Source organism: Python bivittatus, unplaced genomic scaffold, assembly GCF_059951505.1.
Source record: "Python bivittatus isolate LINGU-HERP-01145 unplaced genomic scaffold, Pbiv_v1 ctg000020_np1212, whole genome shotgun sequence".
Classification (NCBI taxonomy): Eukaryota; Metazoa; Chordata; class Lepidosauria; order Squamata; family Pythonidae; genus Python; species Python bivittatus.
Genome location: NW_028277030.1, coordinates 9,401,336 through 9,412,617, shown reverse-complemented (window position 1 = coordinate 9,412,617; position 11,282 = coordinate 9,401,336). Strand labels below are relative to the sequence as shown.

The window sequence follows — 11,282 nt, the reverse complement described above, 5'->3', positions numbered from 1 at the left end:
TCTTAACAAAACAAATGAAACATCTTTTGAAAGAATAGCACGGAAAGTTTATTTAAAAAAAAAACAGAATTTTCCACCAATATATATATTTTTTTTTACTTTCATGTGTATTCTAGACAAAGACGTGATATCTGTAACCTTCCAGATATTTGTCCATAATGACCACTGCCAGCATCCCTGATCTTTGGATGTGCTGCCTGGGGTTTTGCAAGCTGTAGCTCCCAGTTCCCCATCTCTGTTTAGACCATTTGATAATATGTCTAAACAAATAATATTTAAACATCTAGTTCATATTTTTGTAATGCTTATAAGTAGGACAATGTGGGAATAGTCCAATTCGGGTTTGGGAAGTTAAATTCAATGTGACAATTAACAGCAGGAGAAGACTAGTCCTTAACAACCAAGTTAACTTTGAATCCTGAAAATAATGTTTCCATATGTTTTATGGAATGTTTCTTCACTCTTTTCTTTGGAACTGAATCAAACATCTCATATCCCATCCCCAAACACACATCCACTTAGAATTAGACCCATGCAGATGACTAACTCTAAGGATTTCCAGATGAAGATGCAATCCCAGTAGTTGGGTAGCATGAGCGTCACACTGGTCACATGATGTAAAAAAGAGACTTGCAACTGTATTTCTATGCTTGTGCCATCATATCTGTGAATGGGAAAATCCCATTATGGTCCAGTGAATGTTCCTTCAGAAGCAACAAGTTATCACTGCTTTGTGGCTGAAGAGGTGGTCTGAGCTTCCACTGGAAGAAATTCTTGTTTTGCATTTCAGCTCCTGGGTATTTCACATGGCATGTTTTTCCTTCAGCTCCCCCAGTCACAAATAATAGTAATGCGTTAGTATAATTTCCATAAGGTTCAAATGCAGAATTGCCGTTTGCATTTTAGGTGTTTGTGCACTTGTTTCTTTATGTATTTACAGGCAGAGACCATGTTTTAAAACAAAACAAATAAATTAAAAACACATGCAATCAAATAAAATATATTCTTAAATCCAAACAGTCAAATGGTAAAATTGTTATAAGCAATAAAGCAGTAACTGACATTGAAAAACGACAATGTTAGTCCCCTAAATGGTGGCCAGCAGGTCCAGGCTAGGGAGAGTTTAAGGCCACTGACTTCCGATGGCAATTTCAAAGGAGCAGAAGCTAGAGAATTCCTGAGAAGTTTCTATGAGAATACCCACTATTAAGAATTGTACAACCTTGGACTCAGACCAGCTCTTCCACCTATCAAGGAGTGGGTATATTTGTTTACATTTTGTTAAACAACTCATCTACCCTTGTACCATTTTTCTTCAAACTGGCTCTTGAAAATCTTTACAAAACAGTTGATAAATATTTACAAGTACAAATGTAGAAATATCTACCAACTAATTTGCTATTCTATGTGTGAAGAGTGGGGAAAACTGAGGAGGTAGGAAGAAGTTCCAATAGAAGAGAATATATGTAGCTCAGGGTCAACCTGTGGAATCCTTGGTGCTCTCTGAGCTTGGTTGTTTGTTTGCTCAGCCATCAGTAGACACATAGAGATAAGCCACATTTACATACCATTCAAAAGAGACAATAAAGAAGCTAAGAAGGAAACAAAAAGACCAGAACATATCCTCTCTAGCAGCCAACACTCAGATAAGCAGGGATTAACACCAGACAAACAATCAAACAGAAAACAATACCCTAATCAAGGAATTACCAAGGAGAAAACTACACCCCCACCAACACTGGCAGGGCAACCTACTCTACATAAACAGGGAGAAAACCTGTATTCAGATAATGAAATGTATGCAAGCAAACAACCAAGCTCAGAGAGCACTGAGGACTCTGTAGGAAGAAGTATTCAGTTAATGGCCATCTTGAATTGATAGCACCCAGGCACTGATTAACTGATCAGATTTTATCTAGAAAAGGCAAGTGCAGCTGACTTGGTTCTCTGCAAGCTCTAGACTCACAACTTATCAAGATGCTCACAGCATCTTCATGTTTGAATAGATGGGCAAATAATCAGGACTGCCCAGATTAATCTCCAGTACATTTTAAATCTGTTAAAGAAGAATAAGAAATGGAAAGACTGGTGGTCTGGAAGACCACTTTGTGCATTAATTTCTATTCTGTCACAATTTAGCTATGTCTCATCATTTAGGGTGTGACAGGCAGAAGGATAGAAGAGACTGGAGCAGAACTTCTTGTGGCAAAAAGACCCCTCTTTCTGCCACAACACCAAATCAGGCCTGTTAGAGCCATAGTTCTACATATTCTAGTGTATGGCAAAGTCTGGCTTGTCAAGTGGAAAACAATTCCCCATTTATCAGTCAAGAAATTAGTTCTATGTACTAGCATCACATGGCAAGTGACATTGTATACTTGTTTAGGCTATAAAGCTTTCCTGCATTTTCTTCATTATTCAGTTCATATTTCTCTTCCAAATAGTATTTCTAAAATTACAGTTCAGTGTGCAGTCTGAGAGAACACTTGGCAAGCTGTATGTGCTTATTATTTATCTTGACTTCAAGATGTAAATAGTTCATTATATGAGATTTATTTTACCTTAATTTTCTCCCATTGGGATGTACTCATATGCATGCCATAGATCTTGCTGATCTTTGGTCATCAAGGTTGCAGAATAGGTAGAGAAGCTATCAGAGGTAGTAGCTGTATCTACCTGGTACTGATAGTAGGGATGAATATGTACTTACATTTAGTTTCCTTGTACAAATACACTGATGGATTGTGAGTAGGGAAAATATGTGCTTAGAATGTGCTTAGAAAGAATGAAGAAGACTATTAACTGAGACAAACTGGAGAGAGGTTGTAGGCATAGGATGGAGATAATTCATCCATCCTTGTGCTCCTTGATCTCTCAGCAGCTTTTGATACCACTGATCATGGTATCCTTCTAGATTGGCTCTGGGGTTTGGAATTGATGGCACCATTTTTCGGTGGTTCTCCTTATTCCTTCAGGGCCAATTGCAATCAGTGTTGGCTGGGGGAGAGGTAATACCCTAGGCCCCTCCTTTGTAGGATGCTACAAGGCTCAATGCTCTTTCCCCTCTTGCACAACATCTACATGAAACCTCTGGCTGAGGTCATCCACAGGTTTGGGGTTTGGTATCATCAGTATTATAATTGTTTATTATTTATTTAAATGTATTATAGCTACCCATTCCCATAGACTCTGGGCAGCTTACAAATACAAATACAAAACAATAAAAACAGTTAAAAATGTACAACACCACAGGCAGCCTGGACTAAAACAATCATAACAATAATAAATCAAGCCAAACCTGATGATACCCAATTTTATCTTTTGACTCCAGTCCACCTAAGTGAGGTGTTGAGGTTCTGTCCCAGTGCTTGGAAGTTGTGTGGGCCTCCAACTCACTCCTACCAAGACAGAGTGTTTTGGGGTATTAGGGCCACCTGGATCTGGGAATATTCCATTTTTAACCTTGTAGGGGTGATACTTCCTCATTTGGGAATGGTGTGCAGTCTAGGGATCTTCCTGGACTCACAGCTGCTGGCTGATGAGCAGGTGGTATCTGTAGCCAAGAAGGCCTTTGCACAACTCCATCTGTTATGCCAGTTGCACCTTTTCCTGGATCAGGAAATCCCTTGAGACAATCACTCATGCTTAACTACTGCAATGCACTCTACATGGGGCTGCCATTGAAGACCACTCAGAAGCTTCAACTGGTCCAGAATGCAGCAGCACAGGCAGTAATGGGCATGCCTCAATATGCCCATGTGACACCCCTGCTTCATGAGTTGCGCTGATTGCCAGTATACTTCCAGGTGTGATTCACGGTACTGGTTATGACCTATAAAGTCCTAGATGGCATAGGGCCTGGTTACCTGAGGAAATGTCTATTCCCTGTTGCCTCTACTCAGCCAGTATGAGGCAACAGGACTGACACACTTCAAGTTCTTCAATTAAACAGTGTCATCTATCAGGACCCAGGAAGTGTACCTTCTGTGCCATGGTGCCTGCCCTCTGAAATGAGGTTCCTCCGAGGCCTTGGGTTATGGTGGTTGAGACTCCTGTCAGATATGGTTGGGGGTATGGATGTGGTTAGCTAGACTCATCATCTGCTCGTGTTCTTTATTTTATTTTCTTATTCCTTTTCTTTTTATAACTACATTATATTGTATTTTCTATTTTGTCTGGTTATATTGTATACTGCCTAAAGTAAGTTTGGAGTTGGGTTGTGCCTAAATTAAATTAAATTAATCTAATGACATGAGGGCTAAAAGAGAACAAGGCATGCAGAGCAGTACACAGGAAAGGCAAATATTCAGTCAGGTAAAATCTTCAAAATCCTTGTAACACTAAATATCCAAACATTAGAATCAAGGCACATAAAAAACATTTAAAACAGTACTTTCTATAAAGCCCCATCTTCTACAGAAGTCTGCTTGTACCAATCTTCTTCAAAGAGCCTAATTTTGGTCTTCCACCTTTCAGAATTAGGCAGGTTGTTTTCCTCTATGGAATACTTTCTTCAGGAAAACTCACCTAACAACAGCATCTTTTCCACACTGATTTCAATTTGATAGTATAACTAAAAGATTTCATTGGCTCATCAGCCACTCTTTTTCTGGTTTTGCTTCACCTTTGTCTTTAAGATTTTATTGCTACTGTAGACCACCCTGGAAAATGCATGCATGCATGGCAGTTTAGAAAAGTTTATAAATAAATGAATTAAGGAATTATATTAGGGATGTACACAAAATGGGGAAACTTTTGTTTCAGGAAGAAAACAACCCTATTCAAAATGTTCCATCAGAATGCTCAAATTGGCCATGCTTCTGTTAATTAAAACTTGAAACAGTTCAAATGCTGCATGTTCCAACATTACCTTTAGGGAGGAGGAGGAGGAGGGAAGGGGGGCATTACTTCCCCAAGCTCTACAAACCAGCAAAACCTACATTTAAAAGCACCCTGAAGCTCAACATCAACAGACCACAACAGCATATACTCCATTTGGGCAAATGCTCCAAGTCTCGAGAAATCAACACAAGTGAAAATGAAAGTCATTGGAGCTATAAATGCTTCCTGACACTCAGCATGGCGTAACACGTGACATAAAAATCTTCAGAGTACAAGGATACACCCGAACTCAACAAACCAACCCAAGCCATTACCACCTCAACAATATTAGAAAGACTTGTGTCAGAAGCAGAGCAGGCCCTATGCATACCCGTCAGCTTTCTTTCATCTGCCTGCTACTGCCGTATACAAGAAAAAAGATTAAACACCTACGCAACCCATCCAGATGAATTCTAACATTCCTGCAACAAGTACTTTAAGAAAGAGCAGTAATTTACCTGTCAGGCAGCTGCAAGGAGTCTTGGGTCTTCACTGAAGAAATAGGAAACAGCAGAGTTACCCCTGACATGAGGCACGTGCTTAGTTACTGCTGCTTTCCCTCAGCTCTTCATTTCCCACATCATCCTATACAGTGTAGGCTTCCAGAAAGAAGGACAGTTTCTGTGACTCAACATGCTAAGCTAGAAAAAAATATATTCCCAACCTAAACACAAGTCACAGAATAGAAGTTTAGCTGCAATGCTCAGGACAGCTAGAACACGTGACACAGTGCTGGTGGGAACAACAATATTTTCATCTGAAATACAGGTTTTGTTCTGATGGCTGTTTTAAGCTTGGAACATTCTGAACTTGGAACATATGCCTAAATGATATTATTTAGGCTGCCTTCGTACCTGGACCTCTGATAGCTGTATAAAATACGGCTGCCTATATTGCAGCCTTCAGGTTAATGTTACACAGCTCATGACTTAATTCAAAAGAGATCCCTTCAGATTTCTTGTACAAGCTAGCTGACCTGTTCCTGCAGCATGATGTTCAGGACAGGAGTAAGAGACAAGAGTGTCAGAAAGAAAAAAAAAAAGAATATATTACAGAGACAGTGGAGTCTCACTTTCTGGAGTAATGTGGCTCTTTGCAAAACCAAACCAAACCAAGCTTGCCTATCCCAGCGTAAAGTATCCACCAGCCAGTTTTGGCCCAGCCCACTAGCTAGTAAATATTCACATTTTGACATGCCCTTTTACAAAAGAACAAACAGTATATTTTTGGTGCGCAGAAACATTCCAGCGTAAATGCTTTACTGGCAGGTTATTGGAAATTTGCCACTTGAAGAGAAATGACACATCATGGCCAGTAGTGTCAAGTTAACATTTCCAAGCTGGCCAATGTACAAATGGTGTTCTTGGAATGGAAATAGAAGTAGATTAAAGTGATCTCGGTGCGGTGCAAAATCCAAAGTGGCATCCAGCTGGCCACTGGAAAAGAGAAGGCTGCTGCTGCTGCTGTGGGAATATGCTTAACAGCAGAAATATTTTATTCTGCTGATAAGAATTAGCCATAGAAACAGAGGGAGGATTGCTCTGTAATACAAGCCATACTATCCAATCTTGCCGGCCTTCCAATCACTAGCAATGCATCCTTTATTTTTAGTAGGAGTGAGGGCATATCATTTCTTTCCTGAAAAGAAAACATTTGAAATTAAATATCAGCATTTTTATCCTAGTATGATTATGAAGACGAAGAATTTAGTTTCAAAAGTGCAACAGTAATTTGATTATGGGTCTATTCTTTTTAAAAGGGGAGACTGAGGAAAAGCTAAACGACAAACTAAAAAACAAATACACATACACAAATACACAGAAACCAACAGAACTTATGTCTATGTTTTTACCCTTTTGAACATTTACCTGAAGTGCCGTAGTGTACTGTAAATTTCCAGGTCCCTGAAACAAATACATTGACTGAGTTAGTAAAATACTTGTGTCATGTGAGATGGCTTAGTATGTGATCTTTTTAAGGCTCTTAGAGACCCGGAGGTAAAATGAGCTCATCTCCCAATTTCTTTTCACTAGTTTCTATATCAGTATCATTTTTTTCCTACATTGTTTTATTCTTGACTGAAGTTAATGGCACTGTAAACAGGAGTGGGTAGAACATCCCAAATATCAAAAGGATTTTGGGATTAGAGTTCAACTGATTTGTTTTACGACCTTGAGTGAAAAACACTGATCATCCTGTTTCAGATGGTGGCTTCTGGATCAAAAGCCCCATACTACTTGGTCCAGCACACCGTTAACAGGGTGGCCAATTCCAAAGCCAACTGGAAGCCAATGAGCAGGATGCGACCTCATTCATTCCCTCCTACTCAGTTTCCCCCGCAAGAAACTAGAAGGAAATACGTACCTCTAGTAGTAGAGTTAATACATAGCCATTATGATTTACCTTATGTAAACAAAACATTCAAAACTTTCAAGTGCTTTTGTGAGAGAAGACAGCAATGGCTCTATCATCCCCTTGTCTCCTGTGTCAAGTAGTCTCAAAGGGCCTTTCCTCCCTTTGCACTAACTATGAGACAAACAACTCTTTCTCCTGCCTTGACCTCATTATATAGCCTTCATCTCATGCCCAGCCCATGAGTAACACAGGCTTAAGTTGTCCTTAGCTGGGTAAAAGCTGTGCGGTGTGTAAAATCTGTTAGGCCCTTGGGAGGAAGTCAGGAAGCTTCAGTGACAGGGAACAGAGACATTATGGTTTCCTGCCGACTCAAGGATGGGTGGATAGTATTTAACTCAGAGTGGGGAAAGGCCCTCCAAGCCTGGTACATTTTTGCTTTTCTTCATTGTGGAATGGTTCTAATGTTTGGATTTTGGGGACCCCTTAAGCCAGGGTGGGCAATCTGCAGCCTCTTGAGCAAAAGCATCAACCTTCTAGCCCATTTAAAACTCCAGAGTCCCTCTGAACAGAAGATTCCCCAATGGGTAGAACTGAAATTGTCAGATTTTTTTCATAGGCAGGGATAAGCAATTGGTGGACAATATCTTCAAACTTGCAGTGGTTTCAGGCTTTTATTGGACTCTTCTTTCTCCAAATCAGATTGTTTTTCCTGTTTTGGAAGAGCTTTAAGAGGCAACTTAGATTTTACAAGCACCTATAAGACCCAAGCCACCTGTTTTGTCTCTTAAACCCTCCCAAAGCCCCAAACCAAGAAAAAGCAGGTGTGAAATGACAGCATCACTGACTCCTGTGATTTTACAGTATCATGGTCATGCTGCCAGACAAGTCAAAAGGAGAGTTGTGCCCCCAGGCTAAAAGAGATTGTCCAATCCTGCCTTAAACTATTAAGCAACTCAACTTAGTAAAGATAGACAACCTTTAGCACTGGGAACTACAACTTCCCAGCAGTTGTCACTATTTCTAATTCTTTTTAGAGGTGCTGGGAGTTGTAGTTCAGGAAGATCTCCATGGATTGCCTACTCTTGAATCAAAGTTCCTGCAGAACCTCCAGTCCACAGTCTGAAAATCCATAACAAAAGCAGTGAAAGAGGAACTAACAGGAATAGTTGACAGGCTACTGTACAAAAGACAGAGCAGATTTGTTCTTCTTTATTGTGCCAGAGAGTAGAGCTAGAACTGAGAGGTGGAAATTGAATGGAAGCAGAGTACAGCTAAACATTAGGATCAAGTAGCTAGTAGTAAGAGCTTTTCTGAGAAATGAACAATTTTCTCAAAAGATGGCTGGCTTTCTTTCACCAGATACAGTTAAGTAGAGACACGAAAACCTTGAGTTAGAGACTGTAAACAGCACCCTACATTGTAGAGTCTGCAGTGGTGGTTGAGCTAGATAATCTCCAGCTTCCTTTCTACAACTCTGTGATTTAAATTGTTATGTTGTTGTATAGGTTGCCAACTGCTTGCAGCCACAGAAACATTCTGTGCCAGCTGTGTGCTTTGTCCAATAGGGGTCTGGAATGTGGGTAGCCCATGCCGAAGGGCGCCACTGTGCTCCAAGGTCTCACAAATAAATCAATGTGTTGAATTCCATTGCTAGTAAAGCATGGTCTGTGTCTCCTTTGCAGAAAGCATACAAATGTCCTTCATCACTTCAGAGGGCCATAGGTGATCAAATTTATTAACGCTCATCATGCATTGGCTTAAAAGTAAACAAGGGAACAGATTAAAGTGGCTTGACAAAACAAATACCTTTTTTTTCCCGTTTGGTACTCTCTATCTCAAAAAAGTCCATAGTAGCCCATTGACTGCCTCACATAATAAAAACTTTTGTACTAATTCCTGTTTATTTAGGTATATTAAGGCTGAAATCAATGCCATTTACTAATAACCCAGTACACTGTGGCTGTATTTTCCCTTCTGGATCTCATCTTGCTCAAAATGAGAAATACAAACAATGAATGATGTGGAGTCAGTGCAAACTTGATGGCTGAGAAGTTTTATAGATGTCTGGATCAGTAATACGCCTTCAGAATGTTGTTCCCCCTGTTGTCAAAGGATCTTAAGTGAGAGTGAAGAGTATATCATCAGTTTGTGTGTATTATAACAAAAATAAGAGGCAGGTCTGTGTATGTCTGTGCACGCACACAAGCACGTACTACATTATCCTGCTCTTTGCTTTGATTAAACTGTAAGATTTGGGTTTAAATCAGTTACATTCTGCTGAAGTCAGTGGAATTACATGAGTGGAATTAAATCTAAGGATTTCAGTTTAACTATTTTATGGATATTCTTTGTGGATATTCTAACCTGAAGCCCTTCAGGCAGAATACAAAGTGAAAAAAAAATCTACCTAGTTCTCAGGGATACATTTGCACCCCAAATACCAAAACCTAGATCACTATAATTCCAAGCATGGCTAACTACCGCTATGAGATAAGCAGCTTCATAAACTTGTAAGTCTGCCTCTCTCTGTCCAATTAGAGTGACCACATTTTCACAGGGCCCGTTCTTGGGCTTTCAAAATTAACCTGTTGTGCTCAGATTAAGTAGACAGTCCTTTTCCTCATTTCCTTGTTATAAAAATCACCACCTGCTTAGTTCCCGCATGAGTGTAAGAACTATAAAAAAGATGCAGACAGAGGAGTTGCAGAAGTCTTGTGTATATTCCACCTCCTGGGGGTTTCAATGATAAAACCCTTCCCATATGTACTTGATGTATCTTTATGCCTCCCTTGGCATTTTCCCAAGCTATGAAAAGCCCTTTTTCTCTTTGAAATATGCAATACTACCATCATAATTACTATGGTGGAAACCTCTGTCATACTTTTGCAACCCAGGGAGCATTCTGTTTTCTATGAGAGGAATCTCTGGTCATGTCAGGTACCAAATGGGGGCTGGAAAAATCCAGATGACCACTAGATGGCAGCCAAGAGTTAAGAGTTTTCTGTATCTCTTTGCTGCCATCTAATGGTCATTTGGATGTTTTCAACCCAGAACTGGTAGCCCTAATGAACCTATTGTGCTCAGCTTCAGTGTTTTAATGCAATTTGTTACACCATCTGCAATTAACATTCTTTCCCCATGGTGTTTTATTCTTGAGGCTTCTAATTTCCTATTAATGTATGTTTGTTCACATCTTCCCCTCTACTCAAAAGGTCTTCTGCAATGCAAGCTTAATGTAATGTGATTAAGACTACTAGTTCTGGGCTGCAAAAATAAAAGATACCTCAAGATGGCAACAAAGAATTGGATTTGTCTGTAGCCCTTTGCTGCCATCTAGTGGCTGGCTAGAGTTGAACAGCACAGTTCTGCTAGCCCTAGATGCCAGCAAGTTTACAGCCACTCACAATGGCTTCTTTATGCTGAGTTACTACAAGGTCATAGGCATCCACTACAAACCACAATGATGAAAAAATGTCAAAAGACATACTGTAATATAAAAATGCAGGTGCTGCTATTTTTTCATAAATGTATTTTGTTAGCAGACCCCTATGATATCAACCAATCAAAGGTTGCCCATACTATTTTAATTTGGTCAATAGCCAAGGGTCTTTTGATCCCACCACAGTGGATCAAAGGACCTCCAGTGTGCAAGGCTGTTAACTAACAAAAATCCTTTCATCTCTTTCAAGGCTCTTCTATTATGGGTGATTTTGTAGAAAGGTTGATTGCAAAAAAAAAATAATAATAAAAAATGCCAGTGGACATCTTGAACATAGCAATTCCTTGACCATGATATTCTCTGCAAGCTTGTGACTCATAAAAATATAGATATATCCATGATCATAGAGCTATGAAGATCAACAGAGATCAGCAGACAATAAAGAATTTCTAAGCATTTTAAAAGCTTGGGAAATAGGTATCCTACTGATCTAGAAAGCCTCAAAAGCAAGAACAAGAACAGGCACAGGATATATGGTATCATATCATCCCCAGGGGTAAGAACAGACAGAAGGGATATGAGGTGGTATACAGCATCCTGAATAAGG

At 39.7% G+C, this 11,282-nt stretch overlaps 1 long non-coding RNA gene across 1 annotated transcript; it reads right to left on the bottom strand.

Annotated features, from left to right (window-relative positions):
- Nucleotides 1-5,339: 5,339 nt before the first annotated feature.
- Nucleotides 5,340-10,623, bottom strand: LOC148216984 (uncharacterized). Its single transcript, XR_015794913.1, has 2 exons — nucleotides 6,750-10,623; nucleotides 5,340-6,519 (listed from the first exon to the last, which is right to left on the bottom strand). It is a non-coding gene; the product is annotated as an uncharacterized LOC148216984 (long non-coding RNA).
- Between the last annotated feature and the right edge of the window lie 659 nt (nucleotides 10,624-11,282).